The sequence below is a fragment of the Phyllobates terribilis genome, unplaced genomic scaffold (genome assembly GCF_046119375.1).
Source record: "Phyllobates terribilis strain yellow unplaced genomic scaffold, ASM4611937v1 Scaffold_1__5_contigs__length_1240528914, whole genome shotgun sequence".
NCBI classification, from domain to species: Eukaryota; Metazoa; Chordata; class Amphibia; order Anura; family Dendrobatidae; genus Phyllobates; species Phyllobates terribilis.
The window spans coordinates 817,074,975-817,093,116 of record NW_027362761.1 but is presented as its reverse complement, the minus strand read 5'-3'; the positions used below and the strand labels follow the sequence as shown (position 1 = coordinate 817,093,116).

Genomic DNA, 18,142 nt, shown 5'->3' with positions numbered 1-18,142 from the left:
CCAATTCACGTTGGGATGAGATGAGGCTGGGCTGTGTGTAATCGCCCGCTACGGCTTCTAGATCCATCTCATCATACTCTGGCTGCAATGCCTCCTCTTTAATTCTCTGCAGAGAGCGTTGCAAAAGACAGACAAGTGGGATGCTGACACTAATGATGGCGTCATCGCCACTCACCATCTTGGTGGCCTCCTCAAAGTTTGTCAGGATGGTTCATATGTCAGACATCCAGGTCCACTCCTGAGGTCTTATGTGTGGAGTCTGACCTGAATATCGACGGCCTTGTTGCAGCTGGTACTCCACAACTGCTCTCTTCTGCTCACAAATCCTTTGCAACATATGGAGGGTAGAGTTCCAACATGTGGGGACATCACACACCAGTCGGTGTGCCGGAAGCTGCAAACGCTGCTGCAACACAGCAAGGGCAGCGGAATCTGTAGCCGACTTGCGAAAATGAGCTGACAGGCGGCGTACTTTCACGAGCAGATCTGGCAACTCGGGGTACGATTTAAGAAACCGCTGAACCACGAGGTTAAGCACATGAGCCAGGCATGGTACGTGTGTGATCTCACCTCGCCTCAGAGCCGCCACCAGGTTACGGCCATTGTCACACACGACCATGCCGGGATGTAGGTTCAGCGGTCTCAGCCACAGATCTGCCTGCTCTTTCACAGCTGTCCACAACTCACAAGCAGTGTGAGGTTTATCACCTAAGCTTATGAGTTTCAGCACAGCCTGTTGCCGCTTGGCGGAGGCAGTACTGCAATGCTTCCAGCTTGTAACTGATGTGGTGATATCTGAGATGGAGGCTGAACATGAGGAGGAGGAGGAGGATGCGCAGGAGCTGTACACTGTGGGGGCAACTCTGACTGACATAGGGCCCGCAATCCTCGGTGTGGGGAGGATGTGTTCCGTCCCAAGATCCGACTGGGTCCCGGCTTCCACTATGTTTACCCAGTGTGCCATCAGAGAGATGTACCGTCCCTGGCCACAAGCACTTGTCCACGTGTCCGTTGTCAGGTGGACTCTCCCAGTAACTGCATTGTTGAGGGCACGGCAGATGCTTTGGGACACGTGCTTGTGTAGTGCAGGGATGGCACACCGGGCAAAATAGTGTCGGCTGGGGACCGAGTACCGAGGGACGGCCACCGCCATAAGATTGCGGAAGGATTCCGTCTCCACCAGCCTAAAAGGCAGCATTTCCAATGCAAGCAGTCGTGAAATGTGCGAATTTAGGACTGTGGCCTGTGGGGCGTTAGCTGCGAATTTCCGCTTTCGTTCAAAGGTCTGGGATATGGACAATTGAACGCTGCGGTGGGACGTGGACGTGGACGTTGATGCTGTTTCTTGAGAAACTGCCATAACAAGTGAAGACTGAGAGGAGGGGGCATCTTTACATGCAGTATGGACAGGGGATTGCCTTGCACACACAACAGGGGGTTCTATTGCACGCACAACAGTGGAAGAAGCAGTGGTGACACCCGCTGACACTGGTCGTGGACCCTGGGTTTCACCCCACAAAGTCGGGTGCTTTGCTGCCATGTGCCTGATCATGCTGGTGGTGGTCAGGCTGGTAGTTTTGTCACCCCTGCTGATGCTGGCATGGCAGGTGGAACATATGGCCTTTTTGGGGTTATCAGCAGAGTCTTTAAAAAAATTCCAGACTCTGGAAGACCTACCGCTTGTACTGGCAACGTCCCTCGTGTTGGTGTTACGGGGAACAGTTGCCTGCCTTCTGTCTGCGGTCACCACACTGCTTCTTCCTGCCTGTTGGGGTACTCTGCCTCCCTCCCCCTGTGTGCTGCTGGCCTCACTCTGCATGTCCTCCTTCCACGTTGGGTCAGTTACTAAATCATCCACCACCTCCTCCTCTTCCACTTGCGCACCACGATCCTCCTCCTCACTTCCTGGCAATTGTGTCTCGTCATCGTCCACCTCTTGTGACAGATTGCCAACGTTGACTTCCTGTGGCCGTGGCTGTTCAAATATTTGGGCATCGCAACATGGGATCTCCTCTTCCACCACTTCAAGCGTATCAGGCGAGGGGCCCAAATATGGAAATGGACCAGTGAACAGCTCTTCAGAGTGTCCAAGTGTGGGATCACTTGCTGTCTGACGACACTCGGCATGGTGGGAGGAAGGAGCATCAGGGTGAGGAGGAGTATGCGGTCGAGACTCACGGCTACTAAGAGTTGACCGTGTGGAAGACAGACCAGAGGTGGTGGTGCCCAGGTAACTGGAAGTATTGTCTGCTATCCAATTAATAACCTGTTCACACTGATCAGTTCTCAATACTGGTGTTGTTCTGTGCTTCCCTAGTAATTCGGTCAAGAAGTGGGAGCGAGAAGATGTGGCTGTTGGTTGTGGCACATTTTCACCTTGGCCACGGCCCCGTCCTCTGCACGAACTATCACCAGAACGTCCACTTCCACGTCTCTTGCCACGCGCCTTGCCCATTGTAAATGAAGTAAAATAGCTTACACTTGCACTATCAATGGAAAAAGGGTAATAAAGAGTAGATTAGAACCGTGGAAGAGGAAAACCACAGTTATTGTTAACTGGGGTATACCACACTTTTTTAAATAGAGATATTTGCGGCTGAACAGTGAGCGACACACTCAAACTGCTTTTTTTTTTAGATACCAAAGGCCCAAAACTGGATAGTACAGCGATTTGACCCGTGGAACTGCGAAACCACACTGGGATGTCGGGCCTACACAAGACTATTTTCAACAGATATATTTTTGTGTCACAACAGTCAGGAGACACTACTGTTTTTCTTTACGGAAAAAACTACCAAAACCTGAATAATAGAGATTTTTTACCGTGGAACAGCAAAACCACAGTTATAATTTACTGGTGTATACCAGGCTTTTTAAAATATATATATATTTGCGGCTGAACAGTGAGCGACACACTCAAACTGTTTTTTTTAGATACAAATGGCCCAAAAGTGGATAATACAGAGGTTTGTACCGTGGAACTGCAAAACCACACTTGTATTTCTCGGGCCTACACCAGACTATTTTCAACAGATATATTTGTGTCTGAAAAATCAGGGAGACACTATTTTTTTTTTTTACAGCAAAAAATGCAAAAAGCAGGATAATAGAGATTTTTTACCGTGGAACAGCAAAAGCACACTTCTGTCTCTCTGGCCTACACCAGACTATTTTCAACAGATATATTTGTGTCTGAAAAATCAGGGAGACACTATTATTATTTTTATACAGCAAAAAATGCCAAAAACAGGATAGTAGAGATGTTTTACCGTGGAACATCAAAACCACAGTAATAATTTACTGGTGTATACCAGGCTTTTTAAAATATATATATATTTGCGGCTGAACAGTGAGCGACACACTCAAACTGTTTTTTTTAGATACAAATGGCCCATAGAACTGCAAAACCACACTTCTATTTCTCTGGCCTACACCAGACTATTTTCAACAGATATATTTGTGTCTGAAAAATCAGAGGCACACTTTTTTTTTGGAAGGGGGGGGCACCAAAAGGTTAATAAGATGGGTATTTGTACATTGTGAAGGAGGAAAAAAAAAAGAGGATTTAGATAAAAAAAAGGATTTTTCCTGGCCCCTGGGACCTGGAGCTAAGTCCAACAATTTCAGCAACAGGAGCAGCACACAGGACTGTAATGCAGCGTTTGCTGGTATAACCACTGCGTCTCCTATACAGCCTGCCTGCCTGCCTGCCTGCCTGATACACCTGGGATGGATATTAGTCCTGAGAAGGACTGTTTGTTTGATCTGGCAGCCTTTACAGACCCTACACTAACTATTTTGCAGGATATATCTCTCCCTAAATCAGCAGCACTGTCCCTACACTGTCTGATCCGGAGCGACTGTGTCCAAGATGGCGGCGCCCGGTTTTAAATACTCGAGGTGACGATGTGCGGCCAGCCAATCGCTGTAATGCCCACAAACAACATGGCTGCGGCATTACAGTGACTGGCTGGAAATCCCTGCATGTTCATTGGCTCTGTAAAGAGCGCCAAACATGCAGGGCAGAGACCCGAGCTCCCGCCCGAGTAACCCGGAAATGATCGGTGCTCACCGAACATCCCGAGTAGCGTGATGCTCGGGTGAGTACCGAGCAGTGTCGAGCATGTTCGCTCAACACTAATGATGAGTTTTCAGCCCAGTGAAAGGCTATCAGATTTGGGCAGTTAAAGGCAGGTGAAGCTGCATCATCAAGCGATTGATTTAGTTTACTCCAAAGCTGAATTCACATTCACACAGCTCAGTATTGATTAATTTTGGCTTTCGTATTGGTAATGCTAAATGTGCTGCAAAGAAAAAAAAGTAGGAATCACTCTGATTCTGTGTGTTTTTTTTATGGGAGACATCATAGCTGCTAGTTTCCACCCATCAGCTTAAAGAGTACTGAAAGTTAGACATAGAGTCTACAGAGGGAAAAATGCAGAAAACAAGTCATAAAATTGCCAAAGTAGTGTTAATCCTCATATCCACATGACATTTATTTCTGAAAAGCTAGGTATGATTTAAACAAAGCTAAATGATAGGTCTAGGTTAAAAAGCCTCAAAACTGTACAATGATGTAAATAATGGACCCTCAGATTAAAAGATGGGTGCTTTACAGACTGAGCTATCCAGGTTCTTTCTAAGTGCACTTTTGCAACATTTTCAAAAAAAATGTCTCTGTCCATATTTAAGTATACTCAGAAAAATTATCATCAAATATGACTGTTCAAAGCCAAAACCAAGCACATAATCAATGATTTGTCGTGAGTTTGGACATATTCAAAGACATGTTTTTTGTTTTTTTCTCTAGTGTAAAAGAGCATTTTATTTCTCATGTCAAACAAGTGCATTAAGCATGCAACTAATCTTCAAGCACAAGCTGAGATTTAAACAATACAAAGTGATCTGTTAAGATTTAAAAGCTTAATGCCTGAACAGGTACTTGAACCCTAGACCCTCAGATTAAAAGTCTGATGCTCTACCGACTGAGCTATCCAGGCTCCTTCCAAGCAAACTTAGCACATTTTTCAAGATTTACTTCCCATTCATCTAAATGTTTCTTCAGATATGCTGATTTTTTTCATATGTGTATACATACCCAAAACAAAAGCCAGCACATAGTCTGCCAGCATAATGAGGTGTCAGGTTACATCTCTTTTTATACTCTATGTATAGGAAACAGGGGAAGAGGAATGATGAGAATTCAGCCCAGTGAAAGGCTATCAGATTTGGGCAGTTAAAGGCAGGTGAAGCTGCATCATCAAGCGATTGATTTAGTTTACTCCAAAGCTGAATTCACATTCACACCGCTCAGTATTGATTAATTTTGACTTTCATATTGGTGCTGCTAAATGTGCTGCAAAGAAAAAAAAGTAGGAATCACACTGATTCTGTGAGTTTTTTATGGGAGACATCATAGCTGCTAGTTTCCACCCATCAGCTTAAAGAGTACTGAAACTTAGACATAGAGTCTACACAGGGAAAAATGCAGAAAACAAGTCATAAAATTGCCAAAGTAGTGTTAATCCTCATATCCACATGACATTTATTTCTGAAAAGCTAGGTATGATTTAAACAAAGCTAAATGATAGGTCTAGGTTAAAAAGCCTCAAAACTGAACAATGACGTAAATAATGGACCCTCAGATTAAAAGATGGGTGCTTTACAGACTGAGCTATCCAGGTTCTTTCTAAGTGCACTTTTGCAACATTTTCAAAAAAAATGTCTCTGTCCATATTTAAGTATACTCAGAAAAATTATCATCAAATATGACTGTTCAAAGCCAAAACCAAGCACATAATCAATGATTTGTCGTGAGTTTGGACATATTCAAAGACATGTTTTTTGTTTTTTTCTCTAGTGTAAAAGAGCATTTTATTTCTCATGTCAAACAAGTGCATTAAGCATGCAACTAATCTTCAAGCACAAGCTGAGATTTAAACAATACAAAGTGATCTGTTAAGATTTAAAAGCTTAAGCCTGAACAGGGACTTGAACCCTGGACCCTCAGATTAAAAGTCTGATGCTCTACCGACTGAGCTATCCAGGCTCCTTCCAAGCAAACTTAGCACATTTTTCAAGATTTACTTCCGATTCATCTAAATGTTTCTTCAGATATGCTGATTTTTTTCATATGTGTATACATACCCAAAACAAAAGCCAGCACATAGTCTGCCAGCATAATGAGGTGTCAGGTTACATCTCTTTTTATACTCTATGTATAGGAAACAGGGGAAGAGGAATGATGAGAATTCAGCCCAGTGAAAGGCTATCAGATTTGGGCAGTTAAAGGCAGGTGAAGCTGCATCATCAAGCGATTGATTTAGTTTACTCCAAAGCTGAATTCACATTCACACCGCTCAGTATTGATTAATTTTGACTTTCATATTTCTGCTGCTAAATGTGCTGCAAAGAAAAAAAAGTAGGAATCACACTGATTCTGTGAGTTTTTTATGGGAGACATCATAGCTGCTAGTTTCCACCCATCAGCTTAAAGAGTACTGAAACTTAGACATAGAGTCTACACAGGGAAAAATGCAGAAAACAAGTCATAAAATTGCCAAAGTAGTGTTAATCCTCATATCCACATGACATTTATTTCTGAAAAGCTAGGTATGATTTAAACAAAGCTAAATGATAGGTCTAGGTTAAAAAGCCTCAAAACTGAACAATGATGTAAATAATGGACCCTCAGATTAAAAGACGGGTGCTTTACTGACTGAGCTATCCAGGTTTTTTCTAAGTGCACTTTTGCAACATTTTCAAAAAAAATGTCTCTGTCCATATTTAAGTATACTCAGAAAAATGACCATTCAATATGACTGTTCAAAGCCAAAACCAAGCACATAATCAATGATTTGTCGTGAATTTGGACATATTCAAAGACATGTTTTTTGTATTTTTCTCTAGTGTAAAAGAGCATTTTATTTCTCATGTCAAGCAAGTGCATTAAGCATGCAACTAATCTTTAAGCACAAGCTGAGATTTAGGCTGTGTGCCCACGTAGCGTTTTTCAAGCGTTTATGCTGCGGAATTTCCGCTTGTGAAACGCTAGGTAATCCGCACCCCATGGTCCCCAAGGGGAATCCGCATGTTCTATGCACATGCTGCGGATTTTTCCGCAGCGTTTATGCTGCGTACAAAAATCCGCAGCATTTCATTTAATTTTGCGGAAGCGCAGCGGAACTCCCGCCATTGACTTGCATTGAGACACATAGAAATGGCGACTGTACATTTTTACAAGCGGCTTCTATGTGCGGATGTGTGGCACCCCAGGGGTCTGGTTTCCACAGTAATGTAATGTTATGTCTGAGAGCAGGTGGGAGGTCCTTTGGTCAGGGATCCTGTGCATGCCACACCTCCTGCCCAGTCCTGGGAGGGGAAGGACTTCCCCTATATAAACCCGGGGCTGAGGCAGGGTTAGGAGTCAAGGAGAGTAGAGACGAGAAACAGTCATAGGAAGAAACAGCAGAAGCTCAGTGGGAGCAATACTACTACGAGTCAGGGGCTGGCAGCTGCAGAGCTCGCCCTGACTGAGAAGCTTTCTTACCGGACCCGGAGTCCGAGGCTGTGGGGACTAACTCTTACCCAGCAGCAGAAGCCGACCGGCAGGGGATTTCAGGTCCTCAGGCCCAGAAACCCGAAGGCAAGGTCACACGCGTGGGACCAGCACCGCCATCGTGGAGCGGAAGCCATTAGAAGGCCCCGAGTCACCGGCCATACGGGTGAGCACCACACGGCACACTCAGGGACGTGGGCTACTTATATCCGCTTCTAGCAAGGTAGCCAGAAGAGTACAGTCAGTTTGGGAGGCCTACAACTCCGCCTGGCCAGGGGAGATCCCATCTGCTCAAGGACTGACCAGGCCCCGTTCGCTAGCAAGTACTCCGGGAGGGTCTATCGTTGTTACCAGTAAAGACCCTGAATTACACCGCACCGTCTCTGAGTGGTTCCTGCTACCCCCATCTTCCACGTCGGCTGCCCTGAGGCCATACCCCTCCCGTTGGGGGTTATACTATCACGCTGCACAATTCTACACCGGCCTCAGCGGTCTGCCCTGCAGCGGCAGCTCCAGAGCTGCAAATCAACGGGTGGCGTAGTCGACACTCAAATAACACCTATCAAGACTGCCACACACTGAGTTTGACTCCCTGGGCACGGACCGGGTCCCCGCCACTCGGAGACTACAACCCTCATCTGATCCGGTTCCGGGTAAGCCCCCGTGCGCGAGACGCTGCGCGACACAGCAGGCCCAGGGGCGCGTCAACTTTTGGCGTGGTCGGCAGGATTTCGTGCCCGCAACCACCGGGTACTGCGTGCCTGAAAAAGAGACTTTCAAACTTACCTGTGGTGAAGATTCCCGCCATCCGGCGCCATTTTCAGCCTTCTTCCCGCCATCTGTGGAGATTCCCGCCATCCGGCGCCATCTTCAGCCTTCTTCCCGCCATCCATGGAGTTTTCCCGCCGTTGGACGCCATCTTGAGGACGCCGCGCGGGAAGAAGAGGGGCGTGGACTCCGAAAAGCCCGCGAGAACTGAAGCCCCGCCTCACGTCCGGACGTTGCGTAAGGTCCTGGAAGGAGCCCAGCAGACGCCGACGTCACCGGAGCGCGACGGAATGTCCTCAACCCTGACGATCCACTGCGGAGCCGCGGCCTACGGAAGAGGATCATCGCAAGGTAGGCCACGGTCCACTAGGGGGGAGAAGGATGTCGGATACGGAGGAGAGCTTCACCGCTTCAACCCCCGCCAGCGCCACCGCTGTCGCGGTCATGCCCTTCACCATGCCCTATATCCCGGGGGCAGCCTGGCTATCCCAGTACTCAGGGGAGTCACATACCCTGCAGGACTTTAGAGAAAGGCTTGATACCCTCTTCCAGGTGTACCCCCTCACAGAAGAGCAAAAAGTGAGCATCCTGGTGGCCCAATTAACCGGAGCAGCCCGAAGGGAGGTAAAGTCCTGGCCACCTGGGGGGAGGACTGTCGCAGGGATACTAACCCGGCTGAGGGACACCTTTGATACGAGCACCTCAGCCGAGATCAAGCTTAGATTCTACGGGTGCAAGCAGCGGGCCCATGAGAGTATAAGGGACTATGCCCTGAACCTACAAGAGGCCCTGAGAGCCGTTAAGCAGACCGACCCTGACGGCGTGGGAGACGAGGACAGGCTGTTGACTGAACAATTTATAGAGGGTTTATATTGCAATGCCCACCGAACCCAGTTGCGGGCAATGGCCCTACAGGACCCTCATCTGGGATTTGCACAGTTCAAGGACAGAGCCATCCGGGTGCTCCGAGTACCGGCACCGGATGGCGTTGTGACCCACAGGCGCCCAGCTATCACTTACCACCCGGAGGCGGCGCCCTTGTCGGCAGGGCCTGTGGGGGCTGATGCGCAGGCTTTGAACAATGACCCGGCTCCAGACCTGCACCATCAGGTCCAAGAGCTAGCTAAGAGCATTGCTGCGTTAACCCGAACTGTGCAGTCTTTACAGGCTTCCACTCCAGGGAAGATCCAGCTGGCATCCGGACCGGAGAACATCCCGTGGCGTCGACCAAGGAGGACCCCACCGGCCAGAGGAAGACCCAGTGACCGGTACAACGAGGACGGACGACCCATCTGCCGCCGCTGCAATCAACCCGGACATATGGCAAGGTACTGTCCTTTAAACTGGCACAACCTGGGGGTAGAGGGCCAACCCCCAGGAAAAAGATCACCAGGCCCATCGAACTGGCGCGACAAATATGTCGGAGGACGTCCAGTCTTGCCTGTGGTACTGGATGGCATCCCTATGAGTGCCCTACTGGACACCGGGTCACAGGTCACCACCATCCCGTACGTGCTCTTCAAGCAGTACTGGAATGACTCGGATATAACCCGCTACCCTGACGACGACTTGAGTATCATCGCCAGCAATGGTCAGCCCGTGCCACAGATCGGATTTAAAGAGGCGACCATTAAAATTGGTAGAGTCGAACTAGCAGCACAGGGACTGATTATTGTAGACATTGACAAACACGAGAGTCACCCAAAGATAACGCTAGGAACTAATGTAATTGAAAATTGTCTTGCAGAGGTGATTTTCCTTTTACAGCAGGTTGCCAAGAACGCCAGCTCCAGCGAGCAGCGGGTGCTCCAGAAAGAGATCCGGGCACTGATGCGACGGCAACAGGTGGAACTCTCCGGCGGTGAGATTGGTAGCGTAAGAATGTGTGACCCTTTTCCTATTGCCATGCCCCCAAAAAGTGAAATGATGATTTGGTGCCGGGCAGCTATTGGTCTGAGAGGTAGGGATTACCAGGCAATGGTAGAACCAGTTTACTCGGACAGTAGGCCCACCATTTTGACAGCACGGGGGGTGGTTGATGTACGCCATGGGAGGGTGCCCATTCGCATAATAAATATCGGGGAGAGGGAAGTGTACCTGCCCCGGTATGCCACGCTAGCCAAATTATATACCATTAACCAAAATTCTATACAATCTGTGGAACCCTTGCCTCCATCTCACCCGGAGGAAGGTAACGGCTCTAAGAAAAACATGGAGGACTGGTGTCAGCAACTACATCTGGGTACTGACTCCACTCCCACACACCAGAAACAAGGAGTCTATCGGGTGGTTCAAGAGTACGAGAGAGTGTTCAGTAAACACCCGTTAGACTTCGGGCGAGTCAAGGGGGTAGAACACCACATCCCCACGGGAGACCATCCTCCTATAAAAGAGAGGTATCGACCCGTACCCCCTGCCCACTACCAACACGCCAAGGGGATGCTTAGAGACATGAAGGAGGCTGGGGTGATCAGGGATAGCTGTAGCCCCTGGGCAGCTCCACTAGTCTTAGTCAGAAAAAAAGACAACACCATGAGGATGTGTGTAGATTACCGGAAAATCAACCGTATCACACACAAGGATGCGTACCCCTTACCAAGGATAGAGGAGTCATTGGCTGCTTTAAGATCTGCTAACTTCTTCTCTACCTTGGATCTCACTAGCGGGTACTGGCAGGTTCCTGTAGCAGAGGCGGACCGGGAGAAGACCGCATTCACCACCCCGATGGGACTTAGCGAGTTCACCTGCATGCCGTTCGGACTCTGCAACGCACCAGGAACCTTCCAACGACTAATGGAGTGTTGTCTGGGCCACAGAAACTTCGAGACGGTCCTGTTGTACCTGGACGATGTCATCGTATATTCCAAGACGTATGAGGACCACCTGAAACACCTGGCGGAAGTGTTCGAAGCTCTGGCGAGTTACGGCCTAAAGGTGAAACCCTCCAAGTGTCACCTCCTGAAATCAAAGGTGCAGTACCTGGGACACGTGGTGAGCGCTGACGGAGTGGCTCCCGACCCTGATAAGATCACCGCAATTAAGGAATGGCCAAGCCCCTCCAGCGTAAAAGAAGTGCGGCAGTTCCTCGGGTTGGTAGGCTACTACCGAAGGTTTATTCCCGGTTTCACCAAAAAGGCAGCACCTATACAGGACCTCCTGATAGGCCAGTCCCGGAAGGCCAAGAACCAGAAGCCGCCCTTCAAATGGGAGGAGCTGGAAGAAGAGTCCTTCCGCCAGCTGAAGATGGCCCTCACGGGGACGAAATCCTGGCGTACCCGGATTATAGCCAGCCCTTTATCCTCTACACCGACGCCAGTAACATCGGGCTAGGAGCCGTACTGTCCCAGATCCAGCAGGGGAAGGAACGAGTAATCGCCTACGCCAGCCGAAAGCTGCGACCCACCGAAAGGAACCCCGAGAATTACAGCTCATTTAAGCTAGAGTTCCTGGCCGTAGTATGGGCAGTCACCGAGCGCTTTAAGCATTACCTCGCTTCTTCCCAGTTCACCGTGTACACGGATAACAACCCGTTGACACACCTGGACACGGCAAGACTCGGTGCCCTGGAACAGAGGTGGATGGCCCGTCTGTCCAACTACGAGTTCACAATCAAATACCGGGCCGGACGCTCCAATACCAACGCGGACGCCCTGTCCAGGATGCCCAACCTGCCGGACGAAGGAGAAGATCCGGAGGGACTGGAAGAAGTTGAACTCCCTGCGTTCCACCGTCATGGGACTATCCAGTATTCCCACCGGGTAAGGAGTAAGCAGGCTGCTACGTTGAACCCCTTACCTCACTACAACTGGGCGGAAACGCAAGACAGCGACCCTGCCGTCCGACTGGTGAAGGAGATGCTGACTCGCCCGGAGGCTTGCCTTGAACCAGACGCTCCAGAGGAAGCCAAACAACTATGGGCAGAGAAGAGTCGACTGTTCCTTTACAAGGGGAAGTTGTGCCGCAGAATGGTTAACTCCCGGACGCATGAACTAATCTGGCAAGTAGTGGTGCCACAAAGAGACGCAGCCATGGTGATGGAGGCATACCACGACGGGGCTGGACACTTCGGATGGAAGAAGCTGGAGTTCCTGCTGCGCGAGCGGTTCCACTGGGTAGGCATGAGGGGAACCATCGAGAGGTGGTGCAGAGACTGTGGCCCGTGCAACCTAAGAAGGAAGGACCGTGCCAGCCAGAAGACTCCCCTGCAGTCCATCGTCACCCGGCAGCCGTTGGAACTGGTAGCCTTGGATCATGTAAAACTAACCCCAAGCAGAAGTGGCTACGTTTACGCACTAACCATCGTGGATCACTACTCCCGGTTCTTGGTTGTCGTTCCCGTCAAGGACTTAACAGCTCGAACAGCAGCTAGAGCCTTCCAGCAGCATTTCTGCCGTCCACACGGGTACCCGGACCAAGTGTTGACAGACCAGGGACCTGCCTTTGAAGCGGAGGTCTTCCAGGAATTCTGCAATCTGTATGGCTGCCGGAAGATAAGGACGACACCCTACCATCCGCAAACTAATGGACTTTGTGAGAAAATGAACCATGTGGTAATGGATCTTCTAAAAACGTTGCCCCTGGAAGAACGCAGTCTGTGGCCTGAGAAGTTGCCCGATCTGGTGGACCTATACAACCACATCCCGGTAGGTTCCACCAACTGTACCCCGGCTTACCTAATGAGGGCAAGACCTGGTAAGTTACCTGTTGACCTGGAAATGGGAGTCCTGACACCCGAGGACACTTCACCAGAAGCAGACTGGGACACAGAGAGGCAGCAGCAGTACCGGAGAGTACAGGAGAGCGTGGAGCGAAGTCTCTGTCAGGCTAGGGAAAGACAAGAGAAAACTTACAACCAATATGCTCCCGCTGTTCCCCTGGTACCCGGAGAGCAGGTCTTGAAGAGGAAGAGACGGCTCCACAAGTTGGACGACCAGTGGGAGAAGGACCCGTACACCGTACTGCCCTCAAGCCACGAGAACCCGAAGGTTTGTACCATCAGTAAAGACGGAGGGGAAACCACAGCCATTGTATCCCGGGACCACCTGAAGAAGTGTCCCGAACAACTGAGGAACCCTGAAGAGGAACAAGAAGACCATCGACCCGTAGAGGAAAGGGAAGATATGGTTAGTACTGTGCTCGGGGACTTCCCTCGGTCTTGGACTCAAGTCAATGGTGCAGTTGTGGTACCCGTACTCACCTTCCTCCAACCAGCATCCCAAGCACCTACGGAGCAACAGGTAGAGCTGGAAGAACAGCCGGGCCAGGAGGCAGAAGACCCCACACCCGCAGACCAGGAGGATCAACCCTCTGCTTGCAGTGAGCCTGCCATATCCCTAGTGAGCCAAAGAGCCGGTAGACAGCTGCCCAGTTTACCCTTGACAGCTCCTACACCCTGTAGTTCAGGGCTAGACAGTCAGCTCCGTAGGTCCACTAGGGCCACTAGAGGCCAGTTACCCGCACGTTGGAGGATTTGAAGTGTATAAATTGTTTTATTTATGTTTACCTGTGTATTGTTGCTTGTGTATAATTTTGTGTTTCTAGTTATTTGTAGGAGTCCTTGGTGGATTTACCGGGAATCCCTTGTACATAGTTGGAGCGTAACCCAGGATGGACTAAAGACTGTTAAGGACTCGGGGCAGGACAAACCCCTACCTGGTTACGTCTCCCTGTTTTGGTGAAATGGACACCTTGCTTTTTCTTCAAAGACTGCACCCGGTTACGGATATGCCGTGACCACCTTTATGTGTTTCTTCTTATTGTACTGTTATTGTTGTTATATCTTGTTATGTTTTTCTAAAATATGTTTAGTCCCGGAGTACTAAATTTCACTAGGGGGGGAATGTCGCACCCCAGGGGTCTGGTTTCCACAGTAATGTAATGTTATGTCTGAGAGCAGGTGGGAGGTCCTTTGGTCAGGGATCCTGTGCATGCCACATCTCCTGCCCAGTCCTGGGAGGGGAAGGACTTCTCCTATATAAACCCGGGGCTGAGGCAGGGTTAGGAGTCAAGGAGAGTAGAGACGAGAAACAGTCATAGGAAGAAACAGCAGAAGCTCAGTGGGAGCAATACTACTACGAGTCAGGGGCTGGCAGCTGCAGAGCTCGCCCTGACTGAGAAGCTTTCTTACCGGACCCGGAGTCCGAGGCTGTGGGGACTAACTCTTACCCAGCAGCAGAAGCCGACTGGCAGGGGATTTCAGGTCCTCAGGCCCAGAAACCCGAAGGCAAGGTCACACGCGTGGGACCAGCACCGCCATCGTGGAGCGGAAGCCATTAGAAGGCCCCGAGTCACCGGCCATACGGGTGAGCACCACACGGCACACTCAGGGACGTGGGCTACTTATATCCGCTTCTAGCAAGGTAGCCAGAAGAGTACAGTCAGTTTGGGAGGCCTACAACTCCGCCTGGCCAGGGGAGATCCCATCTGCTCAAGGACTGACCAGGCCCCGTTCGCTAGCAAGTACTCCGGGAGGGTCTATCGTTGTTACCAGTAAAGACCCTGAATTACACCACACCGTCTCTGAGTGGTTCCTGCTACCCCCATCTTCCACGTCGGCTGCCCTGAGGCCATACCCCTCCCGTTGGGGGTTATACTATCACGCTGCACAATTCTACACCGGCCTTAGCGGTCTGCCCTGCAGCGGCAGCTCCAGAGCTGCAAATCAACGGGTGGCGTAGTCGACACTCAAATAACACCTATCATAACTGCCACACACTGAGTTTGACTCCCTGGGCACGGACCGGGTCCCCGCCACTCGGAGACTACAACCCTCATCTGATCCGGTTCCGGGTAAGCCCCCGTGCGCGAGACGCTGCGCGACACAGCAGGCCCAGGGGCGCGTCAGATGGTACCCAGTTCTGGAGGAGAGGAGACTCTCATCCAGACCTGGGTACCATTGTACCTGTAAAAAAAAGAATAAAATAACAAATAAAGTTTATATTCACCTGTCCGGCGACTTGTCTCTGAATGCCGGCATCGCTTGAGGACCTGCGGTGACGTCACAGTCATGTGACCGCAGGCCCTTCACCGCTCTGTCTCGCGAGATGCCGGCATCCAGGAACCAGACAGGAAGCAGCGCTGCAGCCACGCCGGGACATCGGGGGTGAGTATAGCTTTATTTGTTTTCATTTTTACGGTTCACACTGTATAAATACATGCCGTTTGCATGGATTTATATAGTGTGACCTAGTTGTCAAGCACTTTCCAAATGATGCTATCGCCTGGAAAGCGATTGTCAATCTGCATGCAGAAACGCATGTGGATCCGCATGTATTCTGCAGGAAAAACGCATGCACAATCTGCATGCGTTTTTTTTTGCCAGGGAGATGCAGAAATGCTGCAGAAATTTTCTGCTTCATTTCTGCATCGTGGGCACATAGCCTTAAACAATACAAAGTGATCTGTTGAGATTTAAAAACTTAATGCCTGAACAGGGACTTGAACCCTGGACCCTCAGATTAAAAGTCTGATGCTCTACCGACTGAGCTGTCCAGCACCCTTCCAAGCAAACTCAGCACATTTTTCAAGATTTACTTCCGATTCATCTAAATGTTTCTTCAGATATGCTGATTTTTTTCATATGTGTATACATACCCAAAACAAAAGCCAGCACATAGTCTGCCAGCATAATGAGGTGTCAGGTTACATCTCTTTTTATACTCTATGTATAGGAAACAGGGGAAGAGGAGTGATGAGTATTCAGCCCAGTGAAAGGCTATCCGATTTGGGCAGTTAAAGGCAGGTGAAGCTGCATCATCAAGCGATTGATTTAGTTTACTCCAAAGCTGAATTCACATTCACACCGCTCAGTATTGATTAATTTTGACTTTCATATTGGTGCTGCTAAATGTGCTGCAAAGAAAAAAAAGTAGGAATCACTCTGATTCTGTGAGTTTTTTATGGGAGACATCATAGCTGCTAGTTTCCACCCATCAGCTTAAAGAGTACTGAAAGTTAGACATAGAGTCTACACAGGGAAAAATGCAGAAAACAAGTCATAAAATTGCCAAAGTAGTGTTAATCCTCATATCCACATGACAGTTATTTCGGAAAAGCTAGGTATGATTTAAACACAGCTAAATGATAGGTCTAGGTTAAAAAGCCTCAAAACTGAACAATGATGTGAATAATGGACCCTCAGATTAAAAGACGGGTGTTTTATAGACTGAGCTATGCAGGTTCTTTCTACGTGCACTTTTGCAACATTTTCAAAAAAAATGTCTCTGTCCATATTTAAGTATACTCAGAAAAATTATCATTCAATATGACTGTTCAAAGTCAAAACCAAGCACATAATCAATGATTTGTCATGAGTTTGGACATATTCAAAGACATGTTTTTTGTTTTTTTCTCTAGTGTAAAAGAGCATTTTATTTCTCATGTCAAACAAGTGCATTAAGCATGCAACTAATCTTCAAGCACAAGCTGAGATTTGAACAATACAAAGTGATCTGTTGAGATTTAAAAACTTAACACTTCAACAGGGACTTGAACCCTGGACCCTCAGATTAAAAGTCTGATGCTCTACTGACTGAGCTATCCAGAATTCTTCCAATAAAACTTAGCACATTTTTCAAGATTTACTTCAGAATCATCTAAATGTATCTTCAGATATGTTGATTTTTTTCATGTGTGTGTACATACCCAAAACCAAAGCCAGCACATAATCTGCCAGCATAATGAGGTGTCAGGTTACATCTCTTTTAATACTCTATGTATAGGAAACAGAGGAAGAGGAGTGATGAGTTTTCAGCCCAGTGAAAGGCTATCAGATTTGGGCAGTTAAAGGAAGGTGAAGCTGCATCATCAAGCAATTGATTTAGTTTACTCCAAAGCTGAATTCACATTCACACAGCTCAGTATTGATTAATTTTGGCTTTCATATTGATACTGCTAAATGTGCTGCAAAGAAAAAAAAGTGGAAATCACTCTGATTCTGTGTGTTTTTTATAGGAGACATCATAGCTGCTAGTTTCCACCCATCAGCTTAAAGAGTACTGAAAGTTAGACATAGAGTCTACAGAGGGAAAAATGCAAAAAACAAGTCATAAAATTGCCAAAGTAGTGTTAATCCTCATATCCACATGACAGTTATTTCGGAAAAGCTAGGTATGATTTAAACAAAGCTAAATGATAGGTCTAGGTGAAAAAGCCTCAAAACTGAACAATGACGTAAATAATGGACCCTCAGATTAAAAGATGGGTGCTTTACAGACTGAGCTATCCAGGTTCTTTCTAAGTGCACTTTTGCAACATTTTCAAAAAAAATGTCTCTGTCCATATTTAAGTATACTCAGAAAAATTATCATCCAATACGACTGTTCAAAGCCAAAACCAAGCACATAATCAATGATTTGTCGTGAGTTTGGACATATTCAAAGACATGTTTTTTGTTTTTTTCTCTAGTGTAAAAGAGCATTTTATTTCTCATGTCGAGCAAGTGCATTAAGCATGCAACTAATCTTCAAGCACACGCTGAGAATTAAACAATACAAAGTGATCTGTTGAGATTTAATAACTTAATGCCTGAACAGGGAATTGAACTCTGGACCCTCAGATTAAAAGTCTGATGTTCTACCAACTGAGCTATCCAGGCTCCTTCCAAGCAAACTTAGCACATTTTTCAAGATTTACTTCCGATTCATCTAAATGTTTCTTCAGATATGCTGATTTTTTTCATATGTGTATACATACCCAAAACAAAAGCCAGCACATAGTCTGCCAGCATAATGAGGTGTCAGGTTACATCTCTTTTTATACTCTATGTATAGGAAACAGGGGAAGAGGAGTGATGAGTATTCAGCCCTGTGAAAGGCT

The 18,142-nt window shown here is 48.0% G+C and overlaps 4 non-coding genes across 4 annotated transcripts; all 4 read right to left on the bottom strand.

Annotated features, from left to right (window-relative positions):
* Positions 1–4,927: 4,927 nt before the first annotated feature.
* Positions 4,928–5,000, bottom strand: TRNAK-UUU (transfer RNA lysine (anticodon UUU)). Its single transcript has one exon. It is a non-coding gene; the product is annotated as a tRNA-Lys (tRNA).
* Positions 5,001–5,976: 976 nt separating this feature from the next.
* On the bottom strand, positions 5,977–6,049 carry TRNAK-UUU (transfer RNA lysine (anticodon UUU)). Its single transcript has one exon. It is a non-coding gene; the product is annotated as a tRNA-Lys (tRNA).
* A 9,698-nt stretch (positions 6,050–15,747) lies between these two features.
* On the bottom strand, positions 15,748–15,821 carry TRNAK-UUU (transfer RNA lysine (anticodon UUU)). The gene has a single exon. It is a non-coding gene; the product is annotated as a tRNA-Lys (tRNA).
* A 2,027-nt stretch (positions 15,822–17,848) lies between these two features.
* TRNAK-UUU (transfer RNA lysine (anticodon UUU)) lies at positions 17,849–17,921 on the bottom strand. Its single transcript has one exon. It is a non-coding gene; the product is annotated as a tRNA-Lys (tRNA).
* Positions 17,922–18,142: the final 221 nt, after the last annotated feature.